The sequence below is a fragment of the Urocitellus parryii genome, chromosome 4, assembly GCF_045843805.1.
Source record: "Urocitellus parryii isolate mUroPar1 chromosome 4, mUroPar1.hap1, whole genome shotgun sequence".
Classification (NCBI taxonomy): domain Eukaryota; kingdom Metazoa; phylum Chordata; class Mammalia; order Rodentia; family Sciuridae; genus Urocitellus; species Urocitellus parryii.
In genome coordinates, this window is record NC_135534.1 from 133,678,813 (window position 1) to 133,700,902 (window position 22,090).

Genomic DNA, 22,090 nt, shown 5'->3' on the forward strand with positions numbered 1-22,090 from the left:
TTTGTAATTTTGGACTCCACACAATCTGTGTTTGAGAAAGTGCTACAAAAATAACAGAACTCTGCTCTGCATAACCGGAATGCGACTCTCAAAGACATTGACATGGTCGATCAAAAACTAAAAACTAAGTAAACTAAAAAACACCAATCTAGTGTTTATTTACTTAGGAAAAGACAGGCTATGCAAACATATATCTCTACAAGAGTTTTAAATAATTGTATACAACTGTGATAGGTACGATTTCCAGGCATAATTATATAGTTTAAATCCAAAGAGAAGAGGTGGGTGTTTCTGAAATCTTGAGCAACAACTGGACCCATTTTTAGTGGTTTATACACACATAATTAGCAGTTTAATTTCCTCTGTGGCTAAGTTAGCCTTAAGATTTCATTTAATAACAAGCACAATTTTATAGCCAGAAGCAAGGTGCCAGTGCCAGCCTCAGCTCAGCACTGCCCTCTGCCGTCCCCCAACCTACTCATGCCGCCCTGCTCAGGGTAAAAGCATCTGCATTGCAAATTGCAATTGGGCTGCCCAAAAATTAATTGTGAGAGAAATGGAGAAATGTGATTCATCTAAAACTCTCCTTAACGAGGCTTTTATTTTTAGCCAAACAACAACAAAAAAGCATGGAAGATTATGTTCTGAACTCCCTTTCTCCAGTGTCTCAGATAATAGTCATTATCATATTAGCCTTGAAGCAGGTTTTCCCTTCACACTATTTAGCACAATTATAGATTATGCTGAATGCCGCCTTGGAAAGGATAGCCCCAAACAACTGTTGGAAGTTGCTACCCCTTAACTACCCTAGATAAGCATAATCTGTCTTATGCCCAGCAAGCCCAATTTGGGCTTTATTTTCCAATTTCCTTAAGCAATTGTTTTTAAATGGGGGAATGAAGTTTCCTCTATATGCAGACTCCAGTCACTTTGGGTTAACACTGAGTGGGACGGACCACCAGAAGTAGTGTTGAATCTTTAAGATTCCTGCTAAGGAACTGAAAAAAAAAAAAAAAAGAAAAAAATGCCAAAGCTGCTCTGACCCTCCAGCCTTCTCTTTTTCATCAGAAAAAGAGAATTGGGGGGAGGGTAATGTGATTCATATGACATGGACATTATGAGGTTTAAATTAGATACCTTGTGAAAACACATGGAGCCAGGCACCCAAATTTTTGTGGTTTCTGAACTGAAGGTATGGCCTGACTCAGGAGAAGGAGGCTTTTTGATCCCAGCCCCACCACTATGGATGACCTTGTTAAAGTTACTTAAACTTCTTTAGACCTCAGTTCTCTCATCTGCAAAAGAAGGATAATAGTCATTCCAGCATTATTGCAAGCAGCTTAACAAAAATCATCACCATAAGACCTTGTTCATAGTATGCATGTCAGCAAGTAGTACCTGTGACTGAGGATGGAGGCCCATGGGGGCCCCTTCATTTGGTCTCTGTGCCCTTTCATACAGCATATCTAATCATGATTGCTCTCTTTTGATTCACAATAAGGTTAACTATATTTTTTCTGACAGGTTAATGTTGACAAAAAGGAAGGAGCTGGGTACAGTGGCACACTCCTGTCATCTCAACATCTCTGGAAGCTGAGACAGGAGGATGGAGAGTTCAAAGCCAGCTTTAGCAACTGCGAAGCGCTAAGCAACTCAGTGAGGCCCTGTCTCTAAATAAAATACAAGATAAGGGCTGGGGATGTGGCTCCGTGGTCGAGTGCCCCTGAGCTTAATCCCTGGTACCCAAAAGGAAAAAAAAAAGTTTGATCTGAAGATGTTGAAAATCAATAGTATCTTGTCTGTTATGCTCGGGGGTAAGGAAGAAGCTTTACAGCTGGTGTGCAGAATTCATCGGATGCACAACGATGACCTGGACTATCAGCACCTCATATCTTCCTTTTCTTTTAAAGGGCAATGACTCCACTAATTTATGGCCCTATTCTAGGACAACCAAGAAGAAAGCATATCGCTTCCAGCTTTTTGCCTAGCATTTGGCACCAATGCTACTTAAGCAACCATTAAGAAACTCTTGAGAGGAGATGGGACTGCATTGCCTCCTTCTTACTCTAGTCTATCCCCAGAAGAAAAATAAGAGGTAGAGGGTACACTTATACTCTGGTAAAGTTTTAAAAGGCCAAAACAAGGAGCTTTTCTGTGCTGCCTGAGTTTGGAACCAATTAAGAAACAGATATGTGACATACAGATGGAGAGGGTAAAATGTCCGCTTGTGAGTGTTCAAGGCTGGACTGGAGATGTGGCATTAGCTTTGAGTCCATGTGGACTTTCTAGTACTTTCCTTCAGAATGAGGCATACATACAAACCAGCCAGGGGTAGAGCTAGACCACTGTGGAGACCCAATGCAGGCAGAGTGCAGACGGGCATGCAAGCTGGGCACGTAGGCAGATCTAGCAGGAAGGAAGGGGAAGCACTAGAGTAAGACTTTTCTTGCAGCTCCTAGAACTTTCACCACTAATAATATCATCCCTTCTCTGCTTGGAGCACCGAGTGAGAGGTGGAGGAGGAGATACCAATGCTTCTCCAGCTCAGTGGTTTGTCCTTTAATGTGCTGTGTCACCTGCCTTCAGAGGTCCAGGGAAGCTTCTCTTCCTGGAACTAGTACTTCAATACATAAACTATATAGACTTACAGAGTCTATATTGATAAAATATATTTTATTAAAATATGGATATAAAAATAATTTTTAAAATTTGATATATAGTAATAGGTTTATTTAATTCTCTAATAAAAATACCTGGCAACAGGCCTCATAATTACCATAGTTTCAAAGAAGGAATGAGTGAGAGATATTTTGAGATATCTACAAACCCTAAATTGTGACATGAAAATATCTCTGAATTCAGTTGGCAACATGTACTGCTAGGTAACCACTCTGGTCTATAGCTCACCTCATGGTAGAGGGATGTGCTCAATGTTAGCTTTTTGTCCTCGTTCAAGTTTATGAACAGCTAGTGTTAGTCTACCATGGTTGCTATAATGAACCATAGACTGGTAGCTTAAAAAAACAAACAAACAGGAACTTATTTCTAACAGTTCTGGAGATGGGGAACTCCAAAATAATACAGTGGAAGATTGAGCGTCTGGTGAGGGTGCTTCCTGATTCATAGATGGCCATTTTCTCTCTGTGTCATCATGTGGTGGAAGGGTATCTCTCTTTTTAAAGGTCACTAATCCTATTCATGAGGGATTCACCCTCAAGACCTTATCACCTTCTTAATACCACTACACTGGGAATTAGGGATGAATATGCATTTTGGGGACACAAGCATTCAGTTCATAACATTCAGGCTAAGAACCCCTACACGAGCCTCTTAAGATTAGTGGTTCTCAAATTTGATGGTGCATCAGAATTACCCGAGGGCTTGTTAAAGCACAGATTTCTGGGCCCCATCCCAAGACCTTCTGAATGGGTAAGTCTAAGTTCAGGTCTGAAAATGTATGTTTCTTGTAGTTCCCAGATGATGGTGCTGCTGTGGCTGAGGAACCCCAATGCAAGAAGATTATTCTAGATGAAAGTGTTTCTTATAGAAACACTTACAATGGGAAATATATTCTCCACTGAAATGGTCAAATGTTTGCCTCTTAGGGATTTCCCACCTTTTAAAAAAATTATTTATTTATTTATTTTAATTAGGTATATATGACAGTTGTGCACAATGCATTTTGATTCATTGTGCACAACTGCAGCACAACTTTTCAATTCTCTTGTTGTACACAATGTAGTGTCGCATCATATGTGCTGTCATACATGTACCTGGGGTAGTGATGTCCGTCTCATTCTACCATCTTTCCTGCCCCCATTTCCCCTTCCCATTCCTCCCTTCCCTTTGCCCAGTCAAAGGTCCTCCATTTTTCAGAGGCTCCCATCCCCATATGGATCAGCATCCACTTATCAGAGAGAACATTCAGCCTTTGATTTTTGGGGATTGGCTTACTTCACTTAGCATGATATTCTCCAACTCCATCCATTTACTGGCAAATGCCATGATTTTATTCTGTTTTAATGCTGAGTAATATTCCATTGTGTATATATATACCACAGTTTCTTTATTCATTCATCTGTTGAAGGGCATCTAATTTAGTTCCACAGTTTAGTTACTGTGAATTGATGTGGCTGCATTACTATAGTATGCTGATTTTAAGTCCTTTGGGTATAGACCAAGGAGTGGGATAGCTGGGTCAAATGGTGGTTTAATTCCAAGTTTTCCAAGGAATCTCCATACTGCTTTACAGATTGGTTGCACCTATTTGCAGTCCTACCAGCAATGTATGAGTGTGCCTTTTCCCCCACATCCTTGCTAACACTTATTGTTGTTTGTATTCTTGGTAACCGCCATTCTGACTGGAGTGAGATGAAATCTTAGAGTAGTTTTGATTTATATTTCTCTAATTACTAGACATGTTGAACATTTTTTTATATATTTATTAATCGAACGTATATCATCTTCTGAGAAGTGTCTGTTCACTTCCTTGCCCATTCATTAATTGGGTTATTTGTTTTTATGTGTGAGTGTTAATTTTTAAAGTTCTTTATATATCCTGGAGATTAGTGCAAAAATTTGCTCCCCAAATGTAGGCTCTCTGTTCAGCTCATTGATTGTTTCTTTTGCTTAGAAGAAGATTTTTAGTTTGAGTCCATACCATTTATTATTCTTGATTTTATTTCTTGCATTTAGGAGTATTGTTAAGGAAGTCAGGGCCTAATCCCACGTTATAAAGATTTGGGCCTATTTTTTTCTTCTATTAGGCAGAGGGTCTCTTGTCTAATTCTTAGGTCCTTGATCCATTTTGAGTTGAGTTTTGTGCATGGCGAGAGATAGCGGTTTAGTTTCATTTTGTTGCGTATGGATTTCCAGTTCTCTCAGCACCATTTGTTGAAGAGGCTATCTTTTCTCCAATGTATGTTTTTGACACCTTTGTCTAGTATGAGGTAACTGATATGTGGGTTTGTCTTATTTGTCCATAAATCGAATCCAGATTGCAATCAGTTCCATTATTGCACCCTTCCCCCACAGTTTAAATCTCACCATTTTCTCAAAGCTTTCTTTATAACTCCATGTCTAAGACAGTTTTCCCACCACTTAACTTTAAAACACTTCTTTCTATTCTTGGAGCACACCTGTAATCCCAGTGGCAGGAGACTGAGACAGGAGGATTGCAAATTCAAGGCCAGCCTCAGCAATTTAGCAAGGCCCTGAGCAACTTAATGAGACCTCAAAAAAACAAAAAACAAGAGGCCTAAGGATGTAAATCACTGGTAAAGCACCCCTGGATTAAATCTCTAATACCCAAACAAACAAAATATTTTCAACAAATGCCATGATTGTTCTTTTTTAATGCTGAGTAAAATTCCATTGTGTATATATGCCACATTTTTTTATCCATTTATCCACTGAAGGACATCTAGGTTGGCTCCTCAGTTTAGCTATTGTGAATTGTGCTGCTATAAACATTGATGTGGCTGTGTCCCTGTAGTATGCTGTTTTTAAATCCTTTGGGTATGGATCAAGGAGAGAGATAGCTAGGTCAAGTGGTGGTTCCATTCCCAGATTTCCAAGGAATCTCCATACTGCTTTCCAAATTGGCTGCACCAAATTATAGTCCCACCAGCAATGTATAAGTGTACCTTTTTCTCCACATCCTCGCCAACACTTGTTGATGTTTGTCTTCATAATAGCTGCCATTCTGACTGGAGTGAGATGATATCTTAGAGTAGTTTTGATTTGCATTTCTCTGATTGCTAGAGATGATGAGGATTTTTTCATATATTTGTTGATTGTATATCCTCTTCTGAGAAGTGTCAGTTCAAGTCCTTGGCCCATTTGTTGATTGGGTTATTTGTTTTTTCCGTGTTTAGCTTTTTGAGTTCTTTATATACCCTAGATATTAGTGCTCTATCTGATGTGTGAGGGGTAAAAATTTGCTCCCAGGATGTAGGCTCTCATTTGCAGGTAAATGGACAGTGTTGGAGAACATAATGCTAAGTGAAGTTAGTCAATCCCCAAAAAACAAATGCTAAATGTTGAATGTTTTCTCTGATATAAGGAGATTGACTTGTATTGTGGTAGGGAGGGGGAACATGGGAGGATTAGATTAATTCTAGATAGGGAAGAAGGGTGGGAGGAAAAGGAAGGGGCAGAGGATTAGCAAAGATAGTGGAATGTGATGAACATCATTATACAAAGTACATGTATGAAGACTTGAATTGGGTGTCAACATACTTTGTGTACAGAGATATGAAAAATTGTAGTATATATGTGTATTAAGAATTGTAATGCAAAAAAAACAAATTACATGTATAAAGGCATAATTGGCATAAACATACTTTATATACAAAGATACAAAAATTGTGCTCTATATGTGTAATAAGAATTGTAATGCATTCCACTGCTGTTGTGTATTTATAAGAAATAAAATAAAATCAATAAAAGATTAAAAAAAAGAAAAATACTAGAAAAGAAAAAATATTTTCAGTTTCATACCAAGCCATTAGAAATATATAGCACTGCCTTACCCATCTTCCTTTTCTGTAGTTTATTCCCCCTTGCCCTATCCAGAGCATATAGTGTATGGAGAGAGAACTAGCCCTATACTTATACAATACTCCCTGTGATGCCTTGTGCACGGAAGGCTTTGGAATGCTCTTGTTGTTGTTGTTGTTGTTTTTTAAGAGAGAGAGAAAGAGAGAGAGAATTTTTTTTTTTAATTTATTTTTTAGTTCTCGGCAGACACAACATCTTTGTTTGTATGTGGTGCTGAGGATCAAACCAGGGCCACACGCATGCCAGGCGAGCGCGCTACCGCTTGAGCCACATCCCCAGCCCTGGAATGCTCTTGTTGATTATGACGTTTTGTAAGTCCACAGTTAGGTTCAAATAGTCAACTATACTGTGGGTCTATTTTCACTGATACAGTTCACTTAAATCTAGTTGAGATGTTTATGTTACAAGTGATAGAAAATTTAACTCAAACTGATGCAAGTTTAATGTGGGGCTCAATGGTTCAAATTGCGTGTTTTCTGTTGCAAGTTAATGCTGAGGTTACTCATGCCATCAGCCTCCATTTCCCTTTGTTTTGCTTTTATGTATTTTGCTCTTCTTTCTGCATTTGACTTGTTCTCTTGATGGAATCTCATAATAATAACAGAAATGGCCATACTAGTTCTGGAAAACACTTTTTAAACACATGCCACCCAGAGAAAGATGGCAGCTTCTTCCTGAAACTCTCTAAATCACTTAGAATCTTTTCTCCCAGAAATCTCTAGCACATGTTTCTTGATATTTCATTTGTCCAAATTGAGACACATCATCACAAATGGAAGTATCAGCAAGGGTCAAGGGAATGATTTTGTAGTCTAAGTCCTCCATTCTCCGACACATGGGAGAAGACAAGGTCCTAGTGAAATCAGCATGTTGTTACCGATGAAAGGGAGAATGAATGGATTATGAAAAATCAAAAATAGCAAATGTCCTCTAAAATAGCTTTCTAGTTTATAGTTTTATCTTACATTTTAAGCTAGCAAATAACAAGTGGGTTAAAAAGCTAGAAGATCTCAAAGGAAAGAATTGACTGAACCCACTGCTTCATAGAGAGATGATCCTAAACTATATATATAAAAAAATCAAAATCATCCCCAGGGACAGCGACTTGTCTCTAGAAGATAGAAGACCTAGGATGGATGAACCTTTAGCCATAAAGCTAAGGGACTCTGTATATAGTAATTACATCTCTCTGGACCAGAGTCTTTCTATCTATAAAGTGAATAAATGACAGTAGAGGATTTCTAAGGTTTAGCCAGTTTTAAATAACCATAATAATAATCATAATCTAATGCATTCATGTTTGAGTGTGTGTGTGTGTGTGTGTTTGTGTGTGTGGGGTGGGTATGTGTGCATGTTTGAGAAGGGGTACCTCTTGACTTCTTCTCTATTATTGGAGTTTAAGCCAATTCCTATCATTCTAAACTCTATGATGGATTGTAATGCTTAGCCGTGAAGCATTTTTTTTTTAAGAGAGAGTGAGAAGAGAGTGAGAGAGGAGAGAGAGTGAGAGAGAGAATTTTTAATATTTATTTTTTTTTTAGTTCTCGGCGGACACAACATCTTTGTTGGTATGTGGTGCTGGGGCTCGAACCCGGGCTACATGCATGCCAGGCGAGCGCGCTACCGCTTGAGCCACATCCCCAGCCCCGTGAAGCATTTTTAAGCAGTTTGCCTTTACTGTTCTCAGTTTCCTAAATTGCATCTCATTCTACATTCGAAGCTCATGCCCCCACTCTTCTCCACTGTTCAGCTCTCATCTTCTTTATAATATCCCTTTCCTCCCAGGATCTCTGAGGAGGTTCTGAAAATGATTCACACTAATGTATAAATGATTAGCCAACATTAGAAGTATCAAATTTCTCAAGGGTATATGAAAGGTTAATTCAAAGGACTGGCCTTTTAATGTGATACCCTAGGAAAAGGACAGGTTCTGAAGTTCACTGAACTAGCTTCAAATACTGGATCCATTATCGATTAACTGTGTGATTCTGGGTAAATGACAGCCTCTCTGAGCCCCAGTTTCTTCATTAAAAGATGGAAAGTACAGAAGCCTCTGTGCACAGTTCTTTTAAAAACATATTTAAAACAGGCCAGGCCAAGCATAGTGTTTGGCTCATAGAAGTGACTCGATTTTAGTTCCCTTTTCTAACAGTAGAAACTCAGATATCATTCAACAGTTCTGGGTGGTGTTATCTAGGATGACAGGCTTGCTTATCCTCCTTCAAATCATTCCAAGAAAGTTACTTAACATATTTACACACTGAGCTAATTTTAAACCCAGTATCCCATCCTATTATCTGTTTAGAATCCTGCCCTTATTCTTCTTATACGCATGAGAAAAAAAAAGCAGAATTAATATTTTAAACAACTCACTTAAGTTTTCATTCTCAAGCACTCTCAAGTAAGTCAAACTGAGTTTTTTTTTCAACTGTTTTCAGCTTATTTTAAACTTTGACATGGAGTCTGATGAGAGTCTCGGGAGGAGAGGTAGATGAATTTTGTGTAGAATTCAGTCAACTTGCCTATTCTTGTGGGTCACAGCTTCTGCTATTTACTCAATCATATGGCCTCAACCATCTCTCTCCATCATGTATCTTTATAACACATTGAGGACTCCTATTCTTTCCTATTAAATTATGTTTGGGGAGGAAGTACACTTTCTCGTCTATTATCATTACCGTGACATTGGATTAGCAACTCCTTCCAAATGAAGAAGCAAAGGTTAGCTGCTCTCCTCCTTGGCCACTAGGGATGATATTAACTAGGTTGACCATAGTGGGATCCTTCTTCTTTTTCCTTTCCAGTTTGTTCCTGGCAACAGCCTTTTGAGCAAAACTTGGAGTTAGCCTATTTCTTCTTGATTTGTTCATAAGAATGTTGTATAAATTGGGATCAAAATCAAACTCTAACTTGAAGTCCAGGTGGATTGCAAATATTGCTTTCCCTTATCACCCTGGCCTGTTGCTCCAGTGCAGAAGGAAATTAGATCAGTCTGGCAATCTGATCTCCACAGTGCTGTTGTGGTTGTGACCCAGGATCTTGTTTTTTCTTAGAAGACTGTGAATTGATAGCTTGATGATTTCCTTAAGTATTTTCCAGACCTTGCAGTAAGCTACAGAGCTTAGAATCACCAATGATAATTCCTTTTTCTCTTTATTAAATTTTGGCAACCCGTTTGTATTTGCCAGCTTTCAGAGTTTTTCTCTGTGCTCTACAAATTTTTATAACAAGGTGGAAAACTCAGTTATCCTCAGTTAATCCCTATCTCCAATGCATAAATACCAAAGAGTTACAAGTTATGTCAGTTCTACTTTTTAAAATGTTTTTCAAAGTATTTTCCTCTCGTGGTTCTAATCTTAATACCTTTTTTAAGGCCTTTGTCACCTCTTACCTTTATTTTTTAGAGTTGATAATTAATCTGCCTCCTACCAAATTCCCCTCAATTCAGTGTGTTTACTAAACTTTGACAAACAACAACAAAAAACCCAAACCACAACAAATGAAAGTCAAAACCCTGAAAACAAACCAACAAAAAGATAAAATGCACAAACCAAAAACCAAAAATTAAGAACAAACAAACAAAAAAAGCCAGGTCTCAAAATGAGTCATATCATGACCACATCATAAGGTTTCTAGAGTCCCCCTAATGGCTGTAGCACAAGATGCAAACTTCCTGGCATAGTACATAATATCCTCCATATTTAATTCTGTGGTCTCATCTTCTATCTTTCTTCCCGACAGCATGCACTTGAGTCTGACCAATTCCATTCACAAATAAAGGGTAGTACTAGAGAAACATTACTCAAGGCTGTTCTGTTGATCTCTGTGTTCCTATACCTCTCCAACACCTGGGATATAACAAACAGCATGATAACTAATTAGGGGAAGAACAACTGGGCTAAATAAATTATGTGCTTAGTCCAGCTATCTAGACCTATTCACTCTCAGCTTTTTAAGATACATTCAGGAGAGGGAGTATCAAGCTGAGCCTCCATACAGGCCAGGGGGAAACCAGAGACACCTGACCTCCAACCCCTCCTCCCAGTAGCAGCCAAAAGGAAACCTGGCTAGCCAGCGCTGGGGGAGGGGCAAGCAGAAAAAATCAAAGTGATAGAGTGCCAGGGATCCCAGCAGCCTGCAGCAGGGCCCGGAGAGCCAGGCCAACTGATTCGCGTGGCCTGCCCTGCGGCTACAGAAGGCGTGGCGCCTCAGTGAAGCCATTATTTGGCAAGCAGGGAGGTTAGGGAAGGCCATTAGGTGGAATCCCACCAGCCAAGCCCACACGGACCCTTGGGCCGAGCACGGGTTCTCAGAAGGGGAAGGAAGCGGTACAGTCCCATCCCCCACAGCGGACACTCCGCCGAGCCAGTCAGCGGCCACCATCCGGGAAAGCTGAAGGATACACCGCCACTCTCCTTCAGAGTGCGACATCAAAACAGGTCGGTGTCATTCAGCTCACCCCCCAGACAGCGGGAATTCGCATAAAATCTCTCCTAGGCTTGCAGGGAGAGGGAGTATCAAGCTGAGCCTCCATACAGGCCAGGGGGAAACCAGAGACACCTGACCTCCAACCCCTCCTCCCAGTAGCAGCCAAAAGGAAACCTGGCTAGCCAGCGCTGGGGGAGGGGCAAGCAGAAAAAATCAAAGTGATAGAGTGCCAGGGATCCCAGCAGCCTGCAGCAGGGCCCGGAGAGCCAGGCCAACTGATTCGCGTGGCCTGCCCTGCGGCTACAGAAGGCGTGGCGCCTCAGTGAAGCCATTAATTGGCAAGCAGGGAGGTTAGGGAAGGCCATTAGGTGGAATCCCACCAGCCAAGCCCACACGGACCCTTGGGCCGAGCACGGGTTCTCAGAAGGGGAAGGAAGCGGTACAGTCCCATCCCCCACAGCGGACACTCCGCCGAGCCAGTCAGCGGCCACCATCCGGGAAAGCTGAAGGATACACCGCCACTCTCCTTCAGAGTGCGACATCAAAACAGGTCGGTGTCATTCAGCTCACCCCCCAGACAGCGGGAATTCGCATAAAATCTCTCCTAGACTTGCCGGGAGAGGGAGTATCAAGCTGAGCCTCCATACAGGCCAGGGGGAAACCAGAGACACCTGACCTCCAACCCCTCCTCCCAGTAGCAGCCAAAAGGAAACCTGGCTAGCCAGCGCTGGGGGAGGGGCAAGCAGAAAAAATCAAAGTGATAGAGTGCCAGGGATCCCAGCAGCCTGCAGCAGGGCCCGGAGAGCCAGGCCAACTGATTCGCGTGGCCTGCCCTGCGGCTACAGAAGGCGTGGCGCCTCAGTGAAGCCATTATTTGGCAAGCAGGGAGGTTAGGGAAGGCCATTAGGTGGAATCCCACCAGCCAAGCCCACACGGACCCTTGGGCCGAGCACGGGTTCTCAGAAGGGGAAGGAAGCGGTACAGTCCCATCCCCCACAGCGGACACTCCGCCGAGCCAGTCAGCGGCCACCATCCGGGAAAGCTGAAGGATACACCGCCACTCTCCTTCAGAGTGCAACATCAAAACAGCGGACACTCCATCCAGGCAGTCAGTGGCCACCATCCGGGAAAGCTGAAGAATACACCACCACTCTCCAACAGCTTGTAACATCAAAACAGCCAGCAGCAGGACCCCGGAGATCCAGGCCGACTGATTCGCGCGGCCTGCCCCGCAGCTACAGAAGGCGTGGCGCCTCAGAGAAGCCATTAATTAGCAAGCAGGGAGGTTAGGGACTGCCATTAGGTGGAATCCCGCCAGCCAAGCCCACCGCCCACGCCCGGAAGAGGCCCAGCGATCTGCCAGCATTGTAGTCACGACACCCCAATTGGAATAGGGACAGAGCAGAGCCGCCTTCCACTCCCGGAACAGGCCCAGAGAGCCGCCAGCGTGGTAGACACGTCACCCCAATTGGAGTAGGGGCACAGCCGCCGCCCGCACCTGCAAGGGAGACTTTTCAAGTATACAAGAGCAACATAAATAAATAGGGGGTAAATTTCAAAACACAACAGTTGCACCAAGCAGAAAGAAACGCGGGCAGTATGAAAAGACAAGGAAAGAAAGGTCCACAAGCAATGCAGGTCAACTCAACTTTAGAAGAGGTAATAGCTGCAACAGATGGAATATCAGATAAAGAGTTCAGGATATATATGCTTCAGATGATCTGGAGTCTCAAGGAAGACATGAGACAGCAAAATCAGACAATGAAAGATCACATTGACAAACAAATCCAGGAAGTCAAAGATCAATTTCACAGGGAGATAGAGGTAATAAAAAACAAACAAATTGAAATTCTAGAAATGCAGGAAACAATAAACCAACTTAAAAACTCAATTGAGAATACTACCAGCAGAGTAGATCACTTAGAAGAGAGAACATCAGACAATGAAGACAAAGTATTTCAACTGGAAAAGAACATAGACAGCTCAGCAAGTCTGCTAAGAAACCATGAGCAGAACATCCAAGAATTATGGGACAATATCAAAAGACCAAATTTAAGAGTCATTGGGATACAGGAAGGCACAGAGCTCCATTCCAAAGGAATAAACAGTCTATTCAGTGAAATAATACGAGAAAACTTCCCAGAATTGAAGATTGAGACAGAATCCCAAATCCTAGAAGCCTACAGGACGCCGAATGTGCAAAATCATAAGAGATCCACACCTAGACACATTATAATGAAGATGTCCAACATACAGAATAAGGAGAGAATTTTAAAAGCTGCAAGAGAAAGAAAGCAGATTACATTTAGGGGTAAACCAATCAGGATAACAGCTGATCTCTCAACACAGACTCTGAAAGCTAGAAGATCCTGGAATAACATATTTCAAACACTGAAAGACAATGGGCTCCAACCAAGAATCGTGTATCCGGCGAAATTAAGCTTCAGGTTAGAAGATGAAATTAAAACCTTCCACGATAAACAAAAGTTAAAAGAATTCGCAGCTAGAAAACCATCTCTTCAAAAAATCCTTGGCAAAACATTACAGGAAGAGGAAATGGAAAACAACATTGAAAACCAACAATGGGAGGTAGGACAGTAAAGGGGGGTAAGTAGTCAAAGAGGATAACAAATCAGGTTTAGTAACATCAATAAACAAATATGGATAGAAGAACAAACCATATCTCAATAATAACCCTAAATGTTAATGGCTTAAACTCACCAATTAAGAGACACAGGCTAGTAGAATGGATCAAAAAACAAGACCCAACAATATGCTGTCTACAGGAGACGCATTTGATAGGAAAAGATATACATAGACTGAAGGTGAAAGGTTGGGAAAAATCATATCACTCATATGGACCGCGGAAACAAGCAGGAGTATCCATACTCATATCTAATAAAATAGATTTCAAGCCAAAGCTAATCAAAAGGGATATAGAAGGACACTTCATACTGCTCAAGGGAACCATACACCAACAAGACATAACAATCATAAATATATATGCCCCAAATAATGGTGCAGCTGTATTCATCAAGCAAACTCTTCTCAAGTTCAAGAGTCTAATAGACCAACATACAATAATCATGGGAGACTTCAACACACCTCTCTCACCACTGGACAGATCTTCCAAACAAAAGTTAAATAAGGAAACTATAGAACTCAATAACACAATTAACAACCTAGACTTAATTGACATATATAGACTATACCACCCAACATCAAGTAGCTACACTTTTTTCTCAGCAGCACATGGAACCTTCTCAAAAATAGACCATATACTATGTCACAGGGCAACTCTTAGACAATACAAAGGGGTAGAGATAATACCATGCATCTTATCTGATCATAATGGAATGAAACTGAAAATCAATGATAAAAGAAGAAAGGAAAAAGCAAGCATCACCTGGAGAATGAACAATAGGTTGCTGAGTGATCAATGGGTTTTAGAAGACATCAAGGGGGAAATTAAAAAATTCCTAGAGTTAAATGAAAACACAGACACAACATATCGGAATCTATGGGACACATTGAAAGCAGTTCTAAGAGGAAAATTCATTGCTTGGAGTTCATTCCTCAAAAAAAGAAAAAACCAACAAATAAATGATCTCATACTTCATCTCAAAATCCTAGAAAAAGAAGAGCAAAACAACAGCAAAAGAAGTAGAAGGCAAGAAATAATTAAAATCAGAGCTGAAATTAATGAAATTGAAACAAAAGAAACAATTGAAAAAATTGACAAAACTAAAAGCTGGTTCTTTGAAAAAATAAATAAAATTGACAGACCCTTAGCCATGCTAACGAAGAGAAGAAGAGAGAGAACCCAAATTACTAGCATACGGGATGAAAAAGGCAATATCACAACAGACACTTCAGAAATACAGAAGATAATCAGAAATTACTTTGAATCCTTATACTCCAATAAAATAGAAGATAGTGAAGGCATAGATAAATTCCTTGAGTCCTATGATCTGCCCAGATTGAGCCAGGAGGATATAGACAACCTAAACAGACCAATAACAATAGAGGAAATAGAAGAAACCATCAAAAGATTACCAACTAAGAAAAGCCCAGGACCGGATGGGTATACAGCAGAGTTTTACAAAACCTTTAAAGAGGAACTAACACCAATACTTTTCAAGCTATTTCAGGAAATAGAAAAAGAGGGAGAACTTCCAAATTCATTCTACGAGGCCAACATCACCCTGATTCCGAAACCAGACAAAGACACATCAAAGAAGGAAAACTACAGACCAATATCTCTAATGAACCTTGACGCAAAAATCCTCAATAAAATTCTGGCGAATCGGATTCAAATACATATCAAAAAAATTATACATCATGATCAAGTAGGATTCATCCATGGGATGCAAGGCTGGTTTAATATACGGAAATCAATAAATGTTATTCACCACATCAATAGACTTAAAAATAAGAACCATATGATCATCTCAATAGATGCAGAAAAAGCATTCGACAAAGTACAGCATCCCTTTATGTTCAAAACGCTAGAAAAATTAGGGATAACAGGATCATACCTCAACATTGTAAAAGCAATCTATGATAAGCCACAGGCCAGCATCATTCTGAATGGAGAAAAATTGAAGGCATTCCCTCTAAGATCTGGTACAAGACAGGGATGCCCTCTCTCACCACTTCTGTTCAACATAGTCCTCGAAACACTGGCCAGAGCAATTAGACAGTCAAAAGAAATTAAAGGCATAAAAATAGGAAAAGAAGAACTTAAATTATCACTATTTGCAGATGATATGATTCTATACCTAGCAGGCCCAAAAGGGTCTACAAAGAAGCTATTAGAGCTAATAAATGAATTCAGCAAAGTGGCAGGATATAAGATCAACACGCATAAATCAAAGGCGTTCCTGTATATGAGCGACAAATCCTCTGAAACGGAAATGAGGACAACTACTCCATTCACAATATCCCCCCAAAAAATAAAATACTTGGGAATCAACCTAACAAAAGAGGTGAAAGATTTATACAATGAAAATTACAGAACCCTAAAGAAAGACATAGAAGAAGACCTTAGAAGATGGAAAAACATACCCTGCTCATGGATAGGCAGAACTAACATCATCAAAATGGCGATATTACCAAAAGTTCTCTATAAGTTCAATGCAATGCCAATCAAAATCCCAACAGCATATCTTGTAGAAATAGATAAAAGAATCATGAAATTCATATGGAATAATAAAAGACCCAGAATAGCAAAAACAATACTAAGCAGGAAGTGTGAATCAGGCGGTATAGCGATACCAGACTTCAAGCTATACTACAGAGCAATAGTAACAAAAACAGCATGGTACTGGTACCAAAACAGGCGGGTGGACCAATGGTACAGAATAGAGGACACAGTAACCAATCCACAAAACTACAACTATCTTATTTTTGATAAAGGGGCTAAAAGCATGCAATGGAGGAAGGATAGCATCTTCAACAAATGGTGCTGGGAAAACTGGAAATCCATTTGCACCAAAATGAATCTGAATCCCTATCTCTCGCCGTGCACAAAAGTTAACTCAAAATGGATCAAGGAGCTTGATATTAAATCAGAGACACGGCATCTGATAGAAGAAAAAGTTGGTTATGATCTACACGCTGTGGGATCGGGCTCCAAATTCCTCAATAGGACACCCATAGCGCTAGAGTTAACAAATAGAATCAACAAATGGGACTTACTCAAACTAAAAAGTTTTTTCTCAGCAAAAGAAACAATAAGAGAGATAAATAGGGAGCCTACATCCTGGGAACAAATCTTTACTCCACACACTTCAGATAGAGCCCTAATAACCAGAATATACAAAGAACTCAAAAAATTAGACAATAAGATAACAAATAACCCAATCAATAAATGGGCCAAGGACCTGAACAGACACTTCTCAGAGGAGGACATACAATCAATCAACAAGTACATGAAAAAATGCTCACCATCGCTAGCAGTCAGAGAAATGCAAATCAAAACTACCCTAAGATACCATCTCACTCCAGTAAGACTGGCAGCCATTAGGAAGTCAAACAACAATAAGTGCTGGAGAGGATGCGGGGAAAAGGGCACTCTTGTTCATTGCTGGTGGGACTGCAAATTGGTGCAGCCAATTTGGAAAGCAGTATGGAGATTTCTCGGAAAGCTGGGAATGGAACCACCATTTGACCCAGCTATTCCCCTTCTCGGTCTATTCCCTAAAGCCCTAACAAGAGCATGCTACAGGGACACTGCTACATCGATGTTCATAGCAGCTCAATTCACGATAGCAAGACTGTGGAACCAGCCTAGATGCCCTTCAATAGATGAATGGATAAAAAAAATGTGGCATTTATACACTATGGAGTATTACTCTGCATTAAAAAATGACAAAATTATAGAATTTGGAGGGAAATGGATGGCATTAGAGCAGATTATGCTAAGTGAAGCTAGTCAATCTTTAAAAAACAAATACCAAATGACTCCTTTGATATAAGGGGTGTAAACAAGGACAGGGTAGGGACGAAGAGCTTGAGAAGAATATTTACAGTAAACAGGGATGAGAGGTGGGAGGGAAAGGGAGTGAGAAGGGAAATTGCATGGAAATGGAAGGCGATCCTCAGGGTTATACAAAATGTCATATAAGAGGTAAGGAGGGGTAAGTCAAGAGAATACAAATGGAAGACATGATTTACAGTAGAAGGGGTAGAGAGAGAAAAGGGGAGGGGAGGGGAGGGGAGGGGAGGGGGGACAGTAGACAATAGGACAGACAGCAGAATACATCAGACACTAGAAAGGAAATATGTCAATCAATGGAAGGGTAACTGATGTGATACAGCAATTTGTATACGGGGTAAAAGCGGGAGTTCATAATCCACTTGAATCAAACCGTGTAATATGATGTATTAAGAACTATGTAATGTTATGAACGACCAATAAAAAAAAAAAAAAAAAAGAAAAAAAAAAAAAAAAAAGATACATTCAGGTAGAGACCTCTCTTTTGACTGGTCTCTCTTATTTCTAGCTTCCATAACTCTGTGGGATTATTTGATCCATCTTAATTTGACAAAACTGAGAGATGATGTAGAAAGAGGGAGATGGCCTAGGATGAATGGGAAGGTATAAAATAAGTTTCAGTGGCTCCATAATCTCTAGATTTACTTGAGGACTCAGGAGTTACCATTTGGATCTATAGAATGTGACATTTCTTGAATGCAAGAAAAATCTAGATCAGTGAGTTATAATAGAGATTGAAAATGACCTTCTTTTCCTGTGCAACAATTTAAGAGGCTAGGCTGAGATCTGTGGCATCTGCCTGAGCTAGTCCAGTTTTGCTGCCACCAAGATCAACTCACTCGTAGCACAGATGTGTTCCCTGCCAGGCTGTTGAGGTCAGCTCAGGATACGGAGATGTTGTGTCATAGTTTGCATTGAGAGTTCTAACTACTGGGCAATACTGGCTTCCACAAACATAGACGGAAACTAGCAAAACAGGTGCACGTCAAGGTTGATATTAAAGCAGCTTAACTCCTTTATTTAATGAGTCGGTGACCTCATTGTATATTACTTCATTAATCCTCAAATTTCACATGGTTCTGCTTTGAATATGGTAAAGGCAGAAGTTGCTGTAAAGATAATAAACACAAAAATCCCTTCAGGGCTGGAGGAAGAGAGCTCTGGAAACTGCCCAGGACTTGGTACTAGGCCAGGCCTTCATTGAACTTCTGGTACCATCCCTCAGAGGCCCAGTGAGGAGAGATTCTTTGCTTCTCTTCTCGACTTCAGAGTAAACAGATAGCTTGGCAGCAGGAGTGTTGGGAAGGGGAGCTCACCATGGGGTAGTGAACCCAAAGGGGTGGCATTCAGCTTTTTTGGAGTTCAGTCCTTGTTCTGTTTTCCCCGGAGACAACACACCACTGCTTTTTATTCTATGTGTGATCCCACTGGGTGCCCAGGAAGGCCTTTATCCATGCCCTCAGCCCTTCCTGACTGCCTTATGAACTCTATTCTGTAGCCTTCCCTCATGGTCTAGTCTCACCCTTCGGTCAACTGCAGTTGGTACTTCGCTGAATCCTCTCCAAATATTTCAGGCACAAGATGGCTCACAACCCCAGGGCTTCCCCAGGGTTCACAGATAGCCTGATATCTCAGTGAGAAAAAGAAAAGAACAGGCGAAAGCAAACAAAGACACACAGCCTGCCATTCAGAGCAACAGCTTCCTGGTGAGGACCTGATCCCTCATGACGCTCCCTTGGCACAGCTGAGGTATTAGGCTGACTGGGATTTTGTCCAGAGCTCGCTCCAGGTGAAAAGCAAACCCTGCTTCAGGCTGAGGTGGTGCCATTAAGTCATTTTCCTATTGCTGTTCAGACCAGCTTTGAACTATAAATAAACCAAGTGCCCAGGAGTCGCCGCAATGCCTACTATAAGGTTATTTGCATCCCTGTCTCTATCTGAATTCCCTCTATGCCAACTCTCCCTTTTAGAAACCCCACAGGTTGGCAGGTCCTCCTCTCCTGCTGCCAATGTCAGTGCATTAGCACTTAGCTTAAGTGAAGCATAGGCTGGGTGGCTCATGCTTCCTCCTCCCCTCTTGCCTAATGGAAACACTTCAGATAGAGAATGACACCACTAATATATTGAATATACTTATTATATTGATTCTATTTTAGGCAGCTAGCCCTTGCCTTGAAAATAGTGATTGTATTAGCTTAAATTTTGTAGAGTGACTTTACAGGCCTAGAACTACAAAGGCAACCAGGAAGATGGGGATACAATGACAACGATGGCAGAAGTGACCTAACAACCTAGTGTTTACTGAAGGTCTCCATAGTTCATAAGGTACAGGGTCAGGTGACTTTTGTATTATGTACGATGTGTTATTTCTAAGCATCACAACAACTTGGAGAGTTTTTCTAATCTTTATAGAAGGAAAAAGGAGGATTGAGGCAGTTAAATGTTTTGTCCAAATGCCCATGGTGGGCAGGTAGGGCCATCCGTCCGACCTCAGTGTCAAGTGTCCTTTCTGCTCTTTTCTAGGTTTAATTTCATTTGGCAAGGAACACCAGAAGGGTTTAATTTTTAAGTTCTTTCAAATAATTTAAAGCAGTCTCACTTCTCTTAAATTTATGGGAAAGCTATAGAATCAATAAATTTTAAAATGTGAAGCATCAGATTAGAAGCCACATTCTAGTAGATTAAAGAGGGTTTTTCACCATCATTACAGGCTAAAAATAGAACATTTAATATTCTCTCAGCTACATTGTCAAGGATATTTACTTTCCACTCCCTTCTTTCTTCTTGTAAGCTCTAGAGGTGTCACTGGTAATATGAAGAAAGCAGTACTACAAAGGTTCACATAAGTTTAGAACTCCATTTCTTTCTCCTTCGCATTTTTTTTTTTTTTTTTTTTTGCTCATTGTGGAAAAGAACTGAGCTTCTTTGATTTCATGAATTTGGAAATTAGGATTATTTTTGTGTGTGTGTGTGTGTGTGTGTGTGTGTTAGAAACAAGAGAAAAAAGAGTTTTTAAATATTTATATGGATTTGTGTGTCCATGAAAAGATTATCATCCACATTTTAACCATAGGGAAAATGAACCTGAATGTAACAAGAGCTAATTATTAACTCAGTTGCCTATTCAAGATTTTTTAATCAATACACTATGCACTGGATTATTTTGCATTGTGTTCATTAGGGGTTAGATTTGCTGATCTCCAAGACTTGATAAGATGCCCAGTTTCTGGACAGGGATCTTCTATAATATGATATGTAAAGAAGAAGAAATTGGCAGGGAAAAAAGATTTTTATAAACCTTACTTTATAAAAGTAAGAATGTTGAGCATGAGATCAGTCATTTGATTTTGTGATTGAAAATATCAATGTTTAATATCTAAAACTTTGGTATGGAAAAGGAATAATTAAAGCATTATTGAACATTCTTATTAATTAAATGTTTACTTTGTGCCAGGCATTCTTCTAAGCATTTGATGCATATTTCTTTCTGTTGGATCATAACAACTATGCTGTAAATGCTTTTATTATTATTCCTATTTCCCTCACATATGCAGTCCCACGTTGCTTAACAAAAGGGATATTGAAGTGCATTTTAGGAGATTTCACCATGGTGTGAACATCATGGGTATACTTACACAAACCTGTATGGTACACATGGATCATAAAATGTGGCCTCTTGAAATAAGAGCAATGATAAACACAAGATGAATGAGGTACTGCTGGTGTAATACAGCACAGGTGTACAGAAAACTAATTCTTATATGTTGAAGAAATGCCATCTAAAATAATTACAAAAGTAGTACAATATAGTAAATAAGCCAATGACAGTCATTTATTATCACTATCGATTATTGGGCACTGTACACAATTGTATGCACTCCATTTTTAATATAACTGGAAGTGCCGTGGGTTTACTTACACCAGAATCACCATAAACAGGAGTCATGTGCTGTGGCAGTAGGTTGGTGACAGTGTCACTAGGTGATGGGAAATTTTGTATTCATTATAATCTTTATGAGACTATCATTGCTTATGGTCCATTGTTGACCAATATGTCATCACATGGCTCATGATTATGTATAAAATGAAACAGACTCACAGATAAGTTAAGTCACTTATCCAAAGTTACAAATTCAGGTTTGTGAAAGGTTGAGTTAAGATGTGAGTCTAGGTTTTTGGACTTTCAATACTTTTCTTTGCTTCAAGTATCCATAGAGCATAGAGTACAAGTCCAGGTCATCTATACAAGAGGTTGCAGGTTAAATGATGTGCAGGGATTGTGCCATCTCCAGTCTCCCTCCCAATGTGGTGCCAACAAGAGCACTTCAATCTGGGACACCCTTGGGCCACATCTCTAGGCCCTGAGGTCCACGAACACCTGTCAACTCCTTTCCATATGTAGTCATTTGCCTGACCTATGGGGCAGAGCCATTCCAACCTTACTGAGAACCCAGGATGATGAAACTATCCACCACATCCTTAGTTTTCCAGAATCACCTTCTTTCAATAGATGTCAATGAGATTAAAGACTATTGCCTTCATGAAGCTTGATTGAGAGGAAATTGAACTTGAACTTGCAGACACCAGCAATAAATCTCTCTC